Raw genomic sequence first — 17,360 nt, 5'->3', positions numbered from 1 at the left:
TTCAGCAGACATCTGTGGTGGTGTTCAGTAGTACCGATGGCTGGAATTGGTTATTTTGTTTTTTCAGTAGGTAAATTCCGTTTTGGGTGAAGCTTAAAAAGTGCAGAGGAACTATTGGGAGGGTTTAGTTAACAGTGACTGTTGTCATGTGTTCTGAGCTACTAAGGTGGTCTTATTTTCACTTTCCTCATTTTGTTTATGATGATGTTTTATTCTTGCTCATTGAAAATGTGCACCAAGAATACATAAAAGAATACAAGTCTCATTAGCCAGCATTGAAAACCTGGCACAGTGATTAGATCAGTGTCTGACATCCCAGGGGTGGGAGGGATGCCATGCCTAGTCCAGAAGAAGCCCAAAGGCAGGGTTTCTTAACCTTGGCACTACTGACATTTTGGGCCAGATGATCAGAAAATAGTGTGTAGTCGGGCAGCATCCCTGGCCTCTTCCTACTAGACGCCAATAGCACCAACCCCCGAGTCGTGACAACCAGAACTGTGTCCAGACATTGCCAGATGTCCCCAGGCGGAGGAGGTGGGCGGGCAAAATCAGCCCCCATTGCGAACAGTGCGGTGCCTTTTGCGTCAGCCCATGCCGGGCCCCGTGTGAGAAGGGGAAGCCTGTTAAAATGCTCTACATCACTTTCCCAACTGTTTGAAAGCTTATAAACATTTTAAAAGTGAAAGAACGGGGGAATCTTTTTTGACAAAGATTTGAGTCTTACCTGCGGCCTGACTTCAGAGCACTGTTGGAATGTATAACTTGCCATAAAAGAGAATCATTAGGTATGGCTTTGTGCCATAAAACTCCTGGGGAAGCTAATAAAAATGTTCCTGATTTGAGAAGCCCAAGTGTCTTTTGATGAATTAGATATGAAGCAGTGAGGCGTGAATCAGGGAAGGGGCTTGGTGCGTGCCATCTCTGGGAGGACTGGCTCCGGAGTGGCTCTCTGGGAGCGAGGGGTTGCCTGGGGTGTGGCCCAGGTCTTCTCGCTGTTCCCTCTTGCGGATCTGTGTCTTTAACATTCTGCTTGTACCTTCGGGGTCACCGTGAATGCTTGACTAGTGGGCGACAGATGGCCTTTGATAGTCTGGTTTTCTGAAAGTCTTGGTAAGTCTGACAGGAGCAGCATCTATCCCTATCATTTTCTCCTAACATCTAGCTCAGGGCAGAAGAGCGCAGTGTCAAATGGGTAAGATTAATAAGCACATTTCATGATGAGGCTGTGCCAGGCATTACCATGAAAGGTGAGCAGGGCAAGAGGCTCCAGAGGGTCAGCCCGGCAATTACGCAGCCCCTGCACGCCGAGGCGGAGTGTCCGAGCTCCCTCCGAAAGCCCTTTCAGGGAGGGAGGCGGGAGTCCTCTCTTTGGACTGACCGCTGGACTCTTCCCAGATAAGCATCTGCTTCCTCAGAGGTCTGACCCTGAGTTCAAGGGGAATGAGGGAAGGCACGGGGTGGGCAGGCAGGGAGGCACTCCCCATTCCTTTTATCCGGAGGAGTTTCGTGTGAGGTCAACATCCAAACCGAAGTGCGAGGCGTCGGGTGGTGGCCGGGCTGCAGAGACGCTGAGACAGAAGTGCGGTGGCTGAGGAAGCTCTCTGCGGACCATGGCCAGGCCTCTCTCTCTCGGTCGCGTCTGCCGGAGGATTAATCCCTCCCTGTGCACAGGGCACGTTAAGTACCATGACACGCAGCCCCAAGAGCCGGGCGCTAGATGGGCTGCTGACCCTCGATGGTACAACCACTTTAAAATGAGCAGAGGCCCTGTTGCTGCTTGAAGTAAAAGATGCCAAGTATTTGTTTATAAAAATTTAATTTTGTAACTTCTCTGCAGGTCAGGGGAAGCTTCCTAGGCCAGGCGGCTGGGGATTATTTGCTAAACTTCTCAATTTATTGTCCCTATTTCTGCAGTCCCCTCTGAAATAGCCTGCACTTCCTGCCCCTCAGCCACGCTCTCAGATCTGGGAGTGACTGGGGTTCCCTGCCCTCAGAGGGCTGGTGGGTCTCATGTGTCCACGGTCCCTGGTAGGATGACTCTGTGTTGTAGATGCGTGGTAGCACGTGCTGTTTTATCATATGCGATGGGCAGTTTTCAATGAATCGTGATGCCGTGGGAGCACTTCATGCTAAAACTCCTCTGCACAAAATTAACCTTTGATTACCAGGTCCCTCTAAGGGCATCAAGCTGGACATCACCGATGACCACTGTTGGGTGTATTTCTGTGTATTTCCAATGAAATACATCATACTTTTTACCTGCATTCTCTTGCCTTTCTCAGTGAGTGTTTACAACTCACAGACTAAAGCCACAACACTGTATTTGTGAGATGACTCTTTCTTTCCAAAAAAGAAATAGCTTCCTTTGATAATATACTTCTTGGTGACATAATTTCATATGATGATATACTTTTTTGGCAAAAACAAAAAGTCAACAATACAGAGAAAGAATAATCAAACACTCCAGAGTGTTTTAATTTTAAGTTGTTTATTTGTCCAACCTATATTTTTGGGTACCTACTATGTGCTGTCTGTCTAGGAGCTGGGGGTATAGTGGTAAATGAAAACACATTCCTACCTTCATGAAGCTTAAAGTCTAGATAGGGAGAAAGACAATTAAATGATCATACAAGTAAATGTAAGATAAAATTGTGATAAGTGCTTTGAAGGGAAGTCCTAAAAGACTGTTCAATCTTTCAGATCTAGCTTTCCAGATCTCCCCATTTCTCTTGCTAAGTCCCGGATTGTGACAACACAACCCTCTCCAGCTTAACTTCTAGAAGTTGCTCCCTTTTTTCCATACCCTGCGGCCTGCCCAGTGTCTCTCCCCCAGCTTTTCCTGAGCATTTCCCAGGGCACCGGCTCAAGTGTGCTTGGGGTCCTTCGGCTCTGGCCTTCTCCCCTGCCACCACCCTGCACCATTTTTGTTGGTGACGTCTGTGAGGTCACCCTTGTCTGGGTGCATCTCCCCCGCTAACCTGGCGAGGCTGCTCCCCTCTTCTGGCCTGAGTGGGGATGGACACTGCTTTCCCTTCCACTCCCTTGTTCTGTGACCTTCCGTGGTTTCCCACAGAACAGCTGAGACCAGAATCACTTTTCGTGAGACTTTTCTGGAGCTCTGAGGATGATGGGAACAGGAGAGTGAGGCTCAGAGAATATTGCTGCAGAGGCCCAGGTCCGTCCTCCGACCCCTCCCTGCCCGGCCTCTGCCTTGCTGTTGGCTACCTTCATTCTACCTAACGGCGTTTACAACTGCCATGTGTAGGGGCCCCGCCAAATTCAGTCTTGGCCTCAGAGAGCCTAGGAGACTTTTTTTTTCTTTTTCTTCACTGTAATCTAAGACCTCCTTCGTTCCCTTCCTGAGAAACCCCGCCTGACACCCAGGAGTCTTTCGGCACAGTGACTCTGAAGTGACAGATTATCCCCTAGTTCAAGGACTGTTTCCAGATGTCCAGGTGGGGGATTCTCAAGCTTTCGTGGGCCTCATTCCTCTGCGGGACCCCACGCCCCGGGTTCCTGCTGCAGTAGGTCTGGGGTGGGGCTGAGAGTTTGCATTCTAACCAGTTGCCAGGTGATGTTGATGCTGCTGGTTCAGAGGCCACACTTTGAGAACTACTGCTCTAAGTTAGGTCATTCTTAAATAATCTGTACACGTGGTCACCACAAGTCTATCTCAGGAAGTGCTGTGCTAGCTTTTCCTGTTATTTTTTGGCCTCTCCTGATTTAAAGTTTAGAAAGTCTCAGGGGATGTGTGTGTACATTTGTGAGTTTTTAAAAAAAAACATATTTTAAAAATACAAATGGGATGGTACTATTTATACTGTCATAACTTAAAAAAATATATTGTGGGCATAGCTCTATATCAGTCTATAGAGATAGGTCACATCCTCTTAATAATGCTTTTTTTTTTTTAAGGAATTCCTTTATTTTTATTATTTATTTATTTATTTATTTATTTTTGGCTGTGTTGGGTCTTCGTTTCTGTGCAAGGGCTTTCTCTAGTTGCAGCAAGCGAGGGCCACTCTTCATTGCGGTGCGTGGGCCTCTCACTATCGCGGCCTCTCTTGTTGCAGAGCACACAAGCTCCAGACGCGCAGGCTCAGTAGTTGTGGCTCACGGGCCTAGTTGCTCCGCGGCATGTGGGATCTTCCCAGACCAGGGCTCGAACCCGTGTCCCCTGCATTGGCAGGCAGATTCTCAACCACTGCGCCACCAGGGAAACCCCAATAGTGCATATTTTATTGTCTGGCTGTACCAAAATTTGGCTAATAATCCCATATTGAAGGACATTGAGTTTATTTCCATTTTATGTTTTTAACGTGATAAACAACATCCTTGTGTATGTATTTTGGTGTGGTCACCCTGTTAGTGCCATAGAATAATTTCATAGGTTGGAATTACGGGGTCAGAGTGTTCACATTTTAAACTTGCTAAGTATTGCCAATGCCTTCTAGAAATGTTGTGACATTTTGTCAGTTTCTATTCTCACTCAAGCAGGTGTTCAGTAAAGTGAAATTTGGGGGCTGAAGGATGAATTGACCAAGTTGCCCCTCTCCCCCACCCCAGGCTCTGTGCCCAGCTTCCTGTCACTGGCCCTCCTCTGGGCCAGGCGGACCTCTGGGGCGAGGGCCTGGATGGCATGTCGTTTCAGGGGTAGCCGTGGATCTTCTCCCCAACAGCTTCCTCCTCTTGGGTAAACAGAGAGAGGACAGACATCCAACTCCTTTCACTCGGCGCACGTGCTCTCAGTGTGTCTTCCTGTCTCACTTCCTTCTACTCACTTTTCCTCCAGCCTCATTGAACCTCGTACTTTCTCATATTCGGAATAAGGAGCAACTTTGTACCATCAAACCCTTGAACCCACTTTTTCCATATTTTCAAAATTCCCGTCCTCCCCCCCTTTTGGGATAAAATTTTCTGAATCTTTTAGAACCCACTTTGAAAACTCCTTGGTGAAGCTTTTTCTGATGTTACGCGTTCATTTATCGCTTCACGCAGTGGCTTCACAGATGTTTCTTGACCACCTACTATTGTGCAAGGCCCTGGGAATTGCAGTATCCTGGGAGGGGTTCCATCAGGTGAAAGGCGAGAGATGAGGAAGGGTGGGTAGATGAGGCTGGATCACCCCAGAATGTTGTAAGCCACACGAAGGCATTGGCCATGCCGAGGGTGGTAGGAGTCACGAAAGGACTTTAAGAAAAAGGTTCTTAGATTTGTGTTTTTAAAAGTTTCCTTGGTGTGTACAGGAAGGGAAATAATTGGAGGGCGTAGGTACTGAGGCAAAGGGCTGAGTTTGGAGGCTCTGTATTGGTGTCGAGTGAGAGGGTGGAAGCCTAACCCATTAACAGTGGATCGACCTGAGGGACATGGAAACATGGGGCATGGGGACCCGAATACATATTCTTTCACAGAAAAGAAATGGGTTGAATGTTGGGAGATGGGTGCAGAGGTGAGGAAAGGGAAGGACCAGAGTGACACGAGGGTGTCTTGCCGGGTGGCTGGGTGGATGTTGATGCTTTCTGTTGAGATAGGAACATAGACAACCAGGTGGGTTGAGGGTGGAGGAGGACCGTTGGTTCGGTTTTGGACATACTGCGTTTGAGGTGCTTGTGTGACCTCTGGGTGGGGATGTTGAGCGGCCCTGTGTCTGAAGGTCTGGGGAGATGCCTGAGTGTTACCATCACGTGGCAGAGACCGTGGTGTCATGGAGATGGTCCTGTCGTATCAGACTCCTCGTCAGAGTCCCCTGGAGCATCGACGATGAGGGATGGTTGGGAAGGAGGCACTCAAAAGAGGGCTGGGGCTGAGCATCCAGAGAGGTGGATAGAAAATTAGTAAGAAACTGGAGGAAAATGAGTATTTCTAGAAGAAGAGGTGGTCAGTAATAGTCAGAGTTCACTAAGGGGTAAATAAAATGAGGCTGAAAGCTTACTCTTGGGTTCAGTAACAAGAAGGTGCTTGTGAACTTGGTGGTAGGCTCAGAAGCAAGATTGGAGTGGATTTGAAAGGCCCACCTGAAGTGGGAGGTGAGAGTGCAGATGGCCTTTAAAGGAGGGAAGGTGGCAGCTGGAGGATGATGATATGGGATCAGGGGTCTTTTTTCCTTTGTTAAAGGTAAGCAGGTGTTGAATGTTTAGTTGCTGATGGGAAGGAACCAGCAGTGAGGAGGGTTGACGATATAGGAGAGAGAGGCGCTGTCTGAGGAAGCAAGGCCCCTGAAGGGGCAGAGGACTTGGTGTCCAGAGCCTGGTCAGAGGAAAGCCCAGGAAGTTGTGTTTGTGTTGCTCTTGTTCCTTGCCGGCGCTGCGTGCTGGAAAGCCAGCCTTGGTCGTGGCCTCTGACCAGCAAGTGGGCCTCCGAGGGCCATGCAAGGACCAGGCATCCCCTAAGTCTCCACTTCCCATTTCTTCTGCGCTTCTTCTCCCCCCACCTCGTTTCTCTCAACACTCCTGTTTATTTCTTTTTTTTTTTAATAAAGTTTATTTATTTATTTATTTATTTATGGTTGTGTTGGGTCTTCGTTTCTGTGTGAGGGCTTTCTCTAGTTGTGGCGAGCGGGGGCCACTTTTCATCGCGGTGCGTGGGCCTCTCACTGTAGCGGCCTCTCCCGTTGCAGAGCACAGGCTCCAGACGCGCAGCCTCAGTAGTTGTGGCTCACGGGCTTAGTTGCTCTGCGGCATGTGGGATCTTCCCAGACCAGGGCGCGAACCCGTGTCCCCTGCATTGGCAGGCGGATTCTCAACCACTGCGCCACCAGGGAAGCCCGGGTCTTCGTTTCTGTACGAACCCGTGTCCCCTGCATTGGCAGGCAGATTCTCAACCACTGCGCCACCAGGGAAGCCCTCCCGTTTATTTCTGAAACTAATTAGACAGCCAAACATTTCTTAAAAACTGCTGGTCCTGTATAGTTTATATATTTGGGATTTCCTAAATAATTGCAAGTTTCAAATGCTTGAACTGCCATATGAGGGGGGCTTTGGGGGTGCTAGGAGTGATCAGCTCCCCTCTGGGCCTGTGGGCTGTGTCTAGGGGCATAGAGAAGGATAAGTTTAAAATTCTAAACCCACAAATGAGGTCCTGCCTACCAAAGTGGAGAAAGAAAAAAATAATCCACTAAATGCTGAAGCTGATTCAAACAAGTTGGTATTTTTGTATAGAACTCAAGAAATTTTTAAAAAATGAATGAAAAGTATGTGAAGATGGGAATGATATCTTATTAAAAATATATGGTAGACATCAAATGGGAGTTGTAGGACATAACCATATGTCCCGTCTGATCACAGCTGTCACATGAGTCTCCAGAAAGCTGAAGCTGTGTGGGAGGCCCGAGCCGGGCAGGAAGACCACCCTGCTCCTGTGGCCGGAGGACGGGAGAGCCGCCCCTCCTGAAGCTCTGGTTCCATGAAGCAGATGCAGGAGCAGGTGTGGCAGCCTCTTCCCGCTGCCCCTGGCTCCCTCCCCATGTGGCTTCGCTGTCCAGGGCCTGCTCCCAAGGGCGGAAATGACCGCAGACCGAGTCCCAGCTCACCCGCTGGTTTATTTTCAGAACCAGAGCTAGTTTTGATAAAAGGCACCAGGTGTTCCTCTCTTTTGTTTTGTGAGAAAATACATGAAACTGAGATTTACTGAAAACACGGAAAGTAGTTTTATGACCAGCCCTTGGGCCTTTGTTTCCTGTGGCCTGGATTAGCAAGCTTCGGTAACAGCACCTTCCCCTGTGCCCTGCAGAGCCCTGGCCTCGGGCAGTGGAGCCACGCTGGGCAGGACGCACATGGACCACTTACACGTGCACATGCCTGGCTTCCCGGAGGGGTGCATGAGGCAAACGTTGCTGCTGTCAGGATGACTCTGAGGTCATGGCTTTAAATTGCCTCGTTCTAAGTGTCTCTCCCCCACCAACTATGAATTTTGATTTTGACCCAAAGACTTTACTCTCCCTAATGACTTGTTCCATGGTTGGTTCATTTGGAAAGGGGAGAGGACTTGGGGAGCACTGTAGTATTCTGGCACTCCCTCCTGTTCGCTGCAACCTCCCATTCACTATGTAGAAACGCTCCTGACAAAAAACCTCAAGTAGTGGATTAATGGAAAAGAGGAGAGACTTGCTTTAATCTTCCATTTTTTTCAGTTAAACTTTTTATTTTCAGATAATCATAGATTCACATGCAGTTGTAAGACATAATATAGGGAGATCTTGTTTGTACCTGTTTCCCCCCAATGGTAATATCTTAAAAACTCTAGTACAGCATCACAACCAGGATATTGACACGGATACAGTCAAGATACAGAACATTTCACTTTTAAAATGTACCTGGGATTTTATTTTTGTTCGGGTGTGGTGAGGCCTACAGATCAGGAGAAAACTGCCATTGAAAAGAGAGTTTGTTTTCACAGTCCAAGAGGAGGGGGCCTTCCACACTATGCAGGGCCACATGGGGAAGCACCAGGGTTGGTCAGCAGGCAGAGGGAGCAAGGGGAAAGTGTGGGCAAGAGCCTTTATTGTGGTTTCTGTGGGAAAGGCAAAGCAAGGAAGGGTAAGCAGATTTAGGATTGTCCTAATAATTTCAGTGTGCTCTGGGCTATAAGGGTGGCCTCTAGTTGTCAGATACCTGGCCTTGGGGTGATTTAGGGCAGGAGGATAGTGTTTCAGACTGAAGGAGCCTGAGAAAGGGGGCTGGTGGGCATATGGCCTCAGGATTGGTTGGTTTGCATATCGAAAGTGTACAAATTGTGTTCTGTCTCTAGGAATTAACTAACCTTCTCCTTAACCACTGACAACCACTGATTTGTTCTCCATTTCTATAATTTTGTCTTCAGGAGTATTATATGAATGGAATCATATAGCATGTAATCTTTTGGAATTGGTTTTTTCATTTTCAAAAACTCAGCATAATTCTCTGGAGATTCATCTAGAGAATCTATTGCATGTATCAATAGTTTGTTCCTTTTTATTGCTGAATAGTATTAATTGATACTACTGCACCGCAATTTGTTTAACCATTTACCCATTGAAGGACATCTTGGTTGTTTCCAGTTCGGAGCTATCGTGATTAAAGCTGCTATAAATACTCGTTTACAGGTTTTGTGTTAACATAAGTTTTCATTCCTCCAGGATAAATACCTAGGAGTGCAGTTGCCGGTCATATGGTAGTTGCATATTTAGTTTTTTAAGAAAATGCCGAACTACTATCCTGTGTGGCTGGTAACATTTTACATTTCCACCAGTTACTCCGCATCTTTTCTAGCATCTGTTATTGTCAACACTTTTTTGTTTTAGCCACGCGGATAGGGTTTTAGTAATAACTCGTTTGGCTTTAATTATATTCCTTTAGTGGCTAATGATGTTGAACATCTTTTCATGTGCTTATTTGCCATCTTTATTTCTTCGTTGAAATGTTGCTTCATGTCTTACTCATTTTCTAATTGGATTGTTGAGTTTTAAGAGTTCTTTGTATATTATAGATATGAGTCTTGTTAGTTAAGTGGTTTGGAAACATTTTCTTCTAGTCTGTACTTGTCTTTTTACCTTAGCAGGATCTTTACACAGCAGAAGTTTTAAATTTTGATGAAGTCCAATTTGTCAGTTTTTCTATTTATCAATCATGTTTTTGGTGTCAAGTCCAAGAACTCTTAGCCTAGCCCAAGAACTCTTAGCCTAGCCCAAGAACTCTTAGCCTAGCCCTAGATCCTGGAGATTTTCTCATTTTTTTTCCCAGAAGTTTTATAGTTTTACATTTCACATTTAACTCTGTGATACAACTTGACTTAATTTTTGTACAAGGTATGGATTTAGGTCAGAGTTATTTTTTTCCCCCTATGCATGAACAGCTGCTCCAGTACCATTTGTTGAAAGTTGAATTGCTTTTGAACCTTTGTAAAAAATCAGTTGGGCATATATGTGTGACTCTCTATTCAGTTTTTTTCTGTGTGTCTAGCCCTCTGCTAGTACCACACAGTATTGATTGTTGTAGCTTTACAGTAAGTTTTGAAATTGGATTAAATGATTCCTCCAACTTTATTCTTCATTTTTTTTTAAACATCTTTATTGAAGTATAATTGCTTTACAATGGTGTGTTAGTTTCTGCTTTATAACAAAGTGAATCAGTTATACATATACATATGTTCCCATATCTCTTCCCTCTTGCATCTCCCTCCCTCCCACCCTCCCCATCCCACCCCTCTAGGTGGTCACAAAGCACCGAGCTGATCTCCCTGTGCTATGCGGCTGCTTCCCACTAGTTATCTATTTTACATTTGGTAGTGTATATATGTCCATGACACTCTCTCACCCTGTCACATCTCACGCCTCCCCCTCCCCATATCCTCAAGTCCATTCTCTAGTAGGTCTGTGTCTTTATTCCCGTCTTGCCACTAGGTTCTTCATGGCCTTTTTTTTTTTCCCTTAGATTCCATATATATGTGTTAGCATACTGTATTTGTTTTTCTCTTTCTGACTTACTTCACTCTGTATGACAGACTCTAACTCCATCCACCTCATTACAAATACCTCCATTTCATTTCTTTTTATGGCTGAGTAATATTCCATTGTATATATGTGCCACATCTTCTTTAGCCATTCATCCGATGATGGACACTTAGGTTGCTTCCATGTCCTGGTTATTGTAAATAGAGCTGCAATGAACATTTTGGTACATGACTCTTCTTGAACTATGGTTTTCTCAGGGTATATGCCCAGTAGTGGGATTGCTGGGTCGTATGGTAGTTCTATTTTTAGTTTTTTAAGGAACCTCCGTACTGTTCTCCGTAGCGGCTGTATCAATTTACATTCCCACCAACAGTGCAAGAGTGTTCCCTTTCCTCCACACCCTCTCCAGCATTTATTGTTTCTAGATTTTTTGATGATGGCCATTCTGACCAGTATGAGATGATATCTCATTGTAGTTTTGATTTGCATTTCTCTAATGATTAATGATGTTGAGCATTCTTTCATGTGTCTGTTGGCAATCTGTATATCTTCTTTGGGGAAATGTCTATTTAGGTCTTCTGCCCATTTTTGGATTGGGTTGTTCGTTTTTTTGTTATTGAGCTGCATGAGCTGCTTGTAAATCTTGGAGATTAATCCTTTGTCAGTTGCTTCATTTGCAAATATTTTCTCCCATTCTGAGAGTTGTCTTTTGGTCTTATCGTTTCCTTTGCTGTGCAAAAGCTTTTAAGTTTCATTAGGTCCCATTTGTTTATTTGTGTTTTTATTTCCATTTCTCTAGGAGCTGGGTCAAAAAGAATCTTGCTGTGATTTATGTCATAGAGTGTTCTGCCTATGTTTTCCTCTAAGAGTTTGATAGTGTCTGGCCTTACACTTAGGTCTTTAATCCATTTTGAGTTTATTTTTGTGTATGGTGTCAGGGAGTGTTCTAATTTCATACTTTTACATGTATCTGTCCAATTTTCCCAGCACCACTTATTGAAGAGGCTGTCTTTTCTCCACTGTATATGCTTGCCTCCTTTATCAAAGATAAGGTGACCGTATGTGCGTGGGTTTATCTCTGGGCTTTCTATCCTGTTCCATTGATCTATATTTCTGTTTTTGTGCCAGTACCAAACTGTCTTGATTACTGTAGCTTTGTAATAAAGTCTGAAGTCAGGGAGCCTGATTCCTCCAGCTCCATTTTTCGTTCTCAAGATTGCTTTGGCTATTCGGGGTCTTTTGTGTTTCCATACAAATTGTGAAATTTTTTGTTCTAGTTCTGTGAAAAATTCCAGTGGTAGTTTGATAGGGATTGCGTTGAATCTGTAGATTGCTTTAGGTAGTAGAGTCATTTTCACAGTGTTGATTCTTCCAATCCAAGAACATGGTATATCTCTCCATCTATTTGTATCATCTTTAATTTCTTTCATCAGTGTCTTATAATTTTCTGCATACAGGTCTTTTGTCTCCTTAGGTAGGTTTATTCCTAGATATTTTATTCTTTTTGTTGCAATGGTAAACGGGAGTGTTTTCTTAATTTCACTTTCAGATTTTTCATCATTAGTGTATAGAAATGCAAGAGATTTCTGTGCATTAATTTTGTATCCTGCTACTTTACCAAATTCATTGATTAGCTCTAGTAGTTTTCTGGTAGCATCTTTAGGATTCTCTATGTATAGTATCATGTCATCTGCAAACAGTGACAGCTTTACTTCTTCTTTTCTGATTTGGATTCCTTTTATTTCTTTTTCTTCTCTGATTGCTGTGGCTAACACTTCCAAAACTATGTTGAATAATAGTGGTGAAAGTGGGCAACATTGTCTTCTTCCTGATCTTAGTGGAAATGGTTTCAGTTTTTCACCAATGAGGACAGTGTTGGCTGTGGGTTTGTCATATATGGCCTTTATTATGTTGAGGAAAGTTCCCTCTATGCCTACTTTCTGCAGGGCTTTTATCATAAATGGGTGTTGGATTTTGTCGAAAGATTTCTCTGCATCGATTGAGATGATCATATGGTTTTTCTCCTTCAATTTGTTAATATGGTGTATCACGTTGATTGATTTGCGTATATTGAAGAATCCTTGCATTCCTGGGATAAACCCCACTTGATCATGGTGTATGATCCTTTTACTGTGCTGTTGGATTCTGTTTGCTAGTATTTTGTTGAGGATTTTTGCATCTATGTTCATCAGTGATATTGGCCTGTAGTTTTCTTTCTTTGTGACATCTTTGTCTGGTTTTGGTATCAGGGTGATGGTGGCCTCGTAGAATGAGTTTGGGAGTGTTCCTCCCTCTGCAATATTTTGGAAGAGTTTGAGAAGGATAGATGTTAGCTCTTCTCTAAATGTTTGATAGAATTCGCCTGTGAAACCATCTGGTCCTGGGCTTTTGTTTGTTGGAAGATTTTTAATCACAGTTTCAATTTCAGTGCTTGTGATTGCTCTGTTCATATTTTCTATTTCTTCCTGGTTCAGTCTCGGCAGGTTGTGCATTTCTAAGAATCTGTCCATTTCTTCCAGGTTGTCCATTTTATTGGCATAAAGTTGCTTGTAGTAATCTCTCATGATCGTTTGTATTTCTGCAGTGTCAGTGGTTACTTCTCCTTTTTCATTTCTAATTCTATTGATTTGAGTCTTCTCCCTTTTTCTCTTGATGAGTCTGGCTAATGGTTTATCAATTTTGTTTATCTTCTCAAAGAACCAGCTTTTAGTTTCATTGATTTTTGCTGTTGTTTCCTTCATTTCTTTTTCATTTATTTCTGATCTGATCTTTATGATTTCTTTCCTTCTGCTAGCTTTGGGGTTTTTTTGTTCTTCTTTCTCTAATTGCTTCAGGTGCAAGGTTAGGTTGTTTATTTGAGATGTTCCCTGTTTCTTGAGGTAGGCTTGTATTGCTATAAACTTCCCTCTTAGCACTGCTTTTGCTGCGTCCCATAGGTTTTGGGTCGTCATGTCTCCATTGTCATTTGTTTCTAGGTATTTTTTGATTTCCCCTTTGATTTCTTCAGTGATCACTTTGTTATTAAGTAGTGTATTGTGTAGCCTCCATGTGTTTGTATTTTTTGCAGATCTTTTCCTGTAATTGATATCTAGTCTCATAGCGTTGTGATCGGAAAAGATACTTGATACGATTTCAATTTTCTTAAATTTACCAAGGCTTGATTTGTGACCCAAGATATGATCTATCCTGGAGAATGTTCCATGAGCACTTGAGAAAAATGTGTATTCTGTTGTTTTTGGGTGGAATGTCCTATAAATATCAATTAAGTCCATCTTGTTTAATGTATCATTTAAAGCTTGTGTTTCCTTATTTATTTTCATTTTGGATGATCTGTCCATTGGTGAAAGTGGGGTGTTAAAGTCCCCTACTATGATTGTGTTGCTGTCGATTTCCCCTTTTATGGCTGTTAGTATTTGCCTTATGTATTGAGGTGCTCCTATGTTGGGTGCATAAATATTTACAATTGTTAAACCTTCCTCTTGGATCGATCCCTTGATCATTATATAGTGTCCTTCTTTGTCTCTTGTAATAGTCTTTATTTTAAAGTCTCTTTTGTCTGATACGAGAATTGCTACTCCAGCTTTCTTTTGATTTCCATTTGCATGGAATATCTTTTTCCATCCCCTCACTTTCAGTGTGTATGTGTCCCTAGGTCTGAAGTGGGTCTCTTGTAGACAGCATATATATGGGTCTTGTTTTTGTATCCATTCAGCCAGTCTGTGTGTTTTGGTGGGAGCATTTAATCCATTTACATTTAAGGTAATTATCAATATGTATGTTCCTATACCCATTTTCTTAAATGTTTTGGGTTTTTTTTTTATAATTTTTATTTTTATTTTTATTTATTATTTATGGCTGTGTTGGGTCTTCGTTTCTGTGTGAGGGCTCTCCCTAGTTGTGGCAAGCGGGGACCACTCTTCATCGCGGTGCGCGGCCCTCTCACTATTGCGGCCTCTCTTGTTGCGGAGCACAGGCTCCAGACGCGCAGGCTCAGTAATTGCAGCTCACGGGCCCAGTTGCTCTGCGGCATGTGGGATCTTCCCAGACCAGGGCACGAACCCGTGTCCCCTGCATTGGCAGGCAGATTCTCAACCACTGTGCCACCAGGGAAGCCCCAATGTTTTGGGTTTGTTATTGTAGGTGTTTTCCTTCTCTTGTGTTTCTTGCCTAGAGAAGTTCCTTTATCATTTGTTGTAAAGCTGGTTTGGTGGTGCTGAACTCTCTCAGCTTTTGCTTGTCTGTAAAGGTTTTAATTTCTCCATCAAATCTGAATGAGATCCTTGCTGGGTAGAGTAATCTTGGTTGTAGGTTTTTCTCCTTCATCACTTTAAGTATATCCTGCCACTCCCTTCTGGCTTGCAGAGTTTCTGCTGAAAGATCAGATGTTAACCTTATGGGGATTCCCTTGTGTGTTATTTGTTGTTTTTCCCTTGCTGCTTTTAATATGTTTTCTTTATATTATTTTTTGACAGTTTGATTAATATGTGTCTTGGCATCTTTCTCCTTGGATTTATCTTGTATGGGACTCTCTGTGCTTCCAGGACTTGATTAACTATTTCCTTTCCCATATTAGGGAAGTTTTCAACTATAATCTCTTCAAATATTTTCTCAGTCCCTTTCTTTTTCTCTTCTTCTTCTGGGACCCCTATAATTCGAATGTTGGTGTGTTTAATGTTGTCCCAGAGGTCTCTGAGACTGTCCTCAATTCTTTTCATTCTTTTTTCTTTATCCTGCTCTGCAGTAGTTATTTCCACCTCTTGGGCTGGTGAGTGCTGGTTGGCAAGGCAGCGATCCTCTGTGCAGGAATCTCTCTGCTTTGCCCTCCGCACCCCTGTGGCTGTGCTCTCCTCCATGGCTCCGAAGCTTCCCCCCTCCGCCACTCACAGTCTCCGCCCGCGAAGGGGCTTCCTAGTGCGTGGAAACCTTTCCTCCTTCATGGCTCCCTCCCACTGGTGCAGGTCCCGTCCCTATTCTTTTGTCTCTGTTATTTCTTTTTTCTTTTGCCCTACCCAAGTACGTGGGGAGTTTCTTGCCTTTTGGGAGGTCTGACGTTTTCTGCCAGCGTTCAGAGGGTGTTCTGTAGGAGCAGTTCCACGTGTAGATGTATTTCTAATGTATCTGTGGGAAGGAAGGTGATCTCCTTGTCTTACTCTTCCGCCATCTTCTTCGACCCCCCCCATTCTTCATTTAAGAAATTGTTTTAGCTATTCAAGTTCCTTTGTCTTTCCCTGTAAATTTTAGAGTAATCTTCTTGGAATTTAGATGGGAATTAATGTTTAAAAGGCACTGTGGGACTTCCCTGGTGGCGCAGTGGTTAAGAATCCACCTGCCACTGCAGGGGAGACGGGTTTGAGTCCTAGTCCGGGAAGATCCCACATGCTGTGGAGCAACTAAGCCCGTGTGCTACAACTACTGAGCCTGCACTCTAGAGCCCAAGAGCCACAACTACTGAGCCCGCATGCCACAACTACTGGAACCCACGCACCTAGAGCCCGTGCTCCGCAGCAAGAGAAGCCACCATGATGAGAAGCCCACACACCACAACAAAGAGTAGCCCCTGCTTGCCACAACTAGAGAAAGCCCGCACGCAGCAATGAAGACCCAATGCAGCCATAAATAAATAAATAAATAAATGGACTGTGGACCAACATGGGGGTGGTTCCCTTTACCAACAACAGGCAGTTCTCAGACACCAGCTGTAGGTGTCCTACAGTTCAACAGTTCTGACACTGTCTACCTGGAGATAGCGTCAGAGTCCATAGGTTAAGGGCTCAGTCCCACAAGACTGCCCCCTCCCAACTTCAGACACTGATCACCAGCCCAGGTTGTCACCTGTGTGTCTGACCAACTGGCTGTAGTTCGGGGGTTCCAATGACCCCCTCCTTAGGTTCAGTTAATTTGCTAGAGTGGCTCACAGAAGTCAGAGAACATTTTACTTACTAGGTCTTTGGTTTATTATGAGAGGATATAACTCAGGAACAGCCAGATAGAAGAGATTTATAGAGCAAGGTATATGGAAAGGGTGAGGAGCTTCCATGCTGTCTCTCCCAGCGTGCCAGTCTCCCCAGATCTCATGTGTTCATCAGCCTGGAAGCTCTCCAAACCTCATCCTTTGGGGTTTTTATGGATGCTTCATTACATGGGTATGATTGATTAAATTATTGGCCATTGGTAATTGAGTCAACCTCCAGCCCCTCTCCCCTCCCTGGAAATCAAGGGGTAGGACTAAAAGTTCCAACCCTTTATTCACGGTTGGTTCTCCTGGCAACCAGTCCCCATTCTTAGGTGCTTTCCAAAAGTCACCTCATTAACGTAAACCCAGTTGTGGTGGAAAGGGGCTTGTTATGAATAACAAGACACCCATTTCACTTTTATGGCTCTGAAGTGATTTCAGGAACTGAGGACAAGAGACCAAATATGACAAAAGATGCTCTCATTGCTCTTATCATTCAGGAGATTACAAGGGTTTTGGGAGCTGTGAGCCAGGAACTGTGGGTAAAGACCAAATATGTATTCCTTATTATAAATCATATTATCACAATGTTAAAATTGTACATCAATTTGAGGAGAATTCCCATGTTTATTAACATTGTGTCTTCCAATTCATAAGCATAGTATGTCTCTCCATTTATTTAGTACTTCTTTGATTACTTTCAGCAGCATTTTGTAGGTTTCAGCAGACAAGCTTTATACGTGTTTTGGTTGCTTTAAGCCTGAATGCTTTATTTTTTATTTTGAGCAATTGTAAATGGAATTGTATTTTTAATTTTGATGTCTGTGTGTCTATTATTATTATATGTAGAAATAAGACTGATTTTTGTATGTTTATCTTTGCTGATCTCACTTCTGTATGTTTATCTTTGCTGAATTTTGAGACCTTGCTGAACTCACTTATTGGTGTATATTCCTTGGGATTTTCTATGTAGACTGTCAT

General features: G+C 43.9%; 1 protein-coding gene across 4 annotated transcripts in view; it reads left to right on the top strand.

Moving 5' to 3' along the window:
- MVB12B (multivesicular body subunit 12B) overlaps window positions 1-17,360 on the top strand; it is a 185,669-nt gene that overhangs the window by 14,698 nt on the left and 153,611 nt on the right. The window lies entirely within an intron of this gene.

This window comes from Balaenoptera physalus (genome assembly GCF_965194825.1).
Source record: "Balaenoptera physalus genome assembly, chromosome: 7".
NCBI classification, from domain to species: Eukaryota; Metazoa; Chordata; class Mammalia; order Artiodactyla; family Balaenopteridae; genus Balaenoptera; species Balaenoptera physalus.
Note: the sequence above shows the minus strand (reverse complement) of the source record. Positions and strands in the feature narration are given on the sequence as shown.